Here is a 647-nt window from a genome sequence, read left to right as displayed (position 1 = left end):
AACAGGGCAGTGGGCAGGACCTTTAGACTTGTTAACGTGGGGGAGGGGTTATGCTTGTGTCTCCACAGGTCACCACATGAAATGGGTTCCTTCACGGTGTGTGCGACCATTTGTTGCATCATCCTGATCGGTGAAGGCACTGCGAGTGTCATACCCCCTACACTGGAAGGCGCAAACATATGGATCAACCTTGCAAATGCTACGCACACTGATACTATGTGCATCTCTATGACAACTCCTAATGATCCTTTTCGCATGTGCTTGTTAGGGGTACCCATTGACAAGAAACGCTTTGGTAAGCTGTATAATGAAAGCCTGCAGCAAAACTGCACGGCCCCAGGTATATATTGCATCCTATGCGGTGGTGCCAGGACCCCTGGCAGAAGACCACAGGACAGGATGAGACATGGTATAAAGATCTGAGAAGGATGCATGACTTTCCAGCTTTGCCCTCGCAGCCACAAGAACTAGACACGCTAGGAACTTTGTGCGCTTCGCTATGCTTTTACATTGATGGTACATTTGGTGTTTATATGAACAGTGTTAACTTTGATGTCTCTCCTAAAGGTATTTTCAGCAATGCTTCCTTGTGGTGTAATCAGACCTTGGAAAGTCAACTGACATCTGGCATCAGCGCTATTGCTCTC

This window comes from Corvus brachyrhynchos, unplaced genomic scaffold, assembly GCF_000691975.1.
Source record: "Corvus brachyrhynchos isolate BGI_N302 unplaced genomic scaffold, ASM69197v1 scaffold291, whole genome shotgun sequence".
Lineage (NCBI taxonomy): Eukaryota > Metazoa > Chordata > Aves > Passeriformes > Corvidae > Corvus > Corvus brachyrhynchos.
The sequence above is the reverse complement of the archived record's forward strand: the minus strand, read 5'-3'. Positions refer to the sequence as shown.